Genomic DNA, 221 nt, shown 5'->3' on the forward strand with positions numbered 1-221 from the left:
AAAAAAAAAGAAGAAAGAAATGGTGGTAGTTAACAAGGTATGTAGACAAAGTGATGGATAGATAGATGTGTGGGCAAATAATGGGAGGAGATATAGATGTAGACATTGGACAGGTTATCATAGTTCTAAATGCCTCAAAACCACAAACCAGGTTCTAATAGTTTCTAATGCCCCAAGGAGTGAGCTTGACGTCCTCCATTTTTGCCTTTTTTTTTTTTTCT

This window comes from Mastomys coucha, unplaced genomic scaffold (genome assembly GCF_008632895.1).
Source record: "Mastomys coucha isolate ucsf_1 unplaced genomic scaffold, UCSF_Mcou_1 pScaffold21, whole genome shotgun sequence".
Lineage (NCBI taxonomy): Eukaryota > Metazoa > Chordata > Mammalia > Rodentia > Muridae > Mastomys > Mastomys coucha.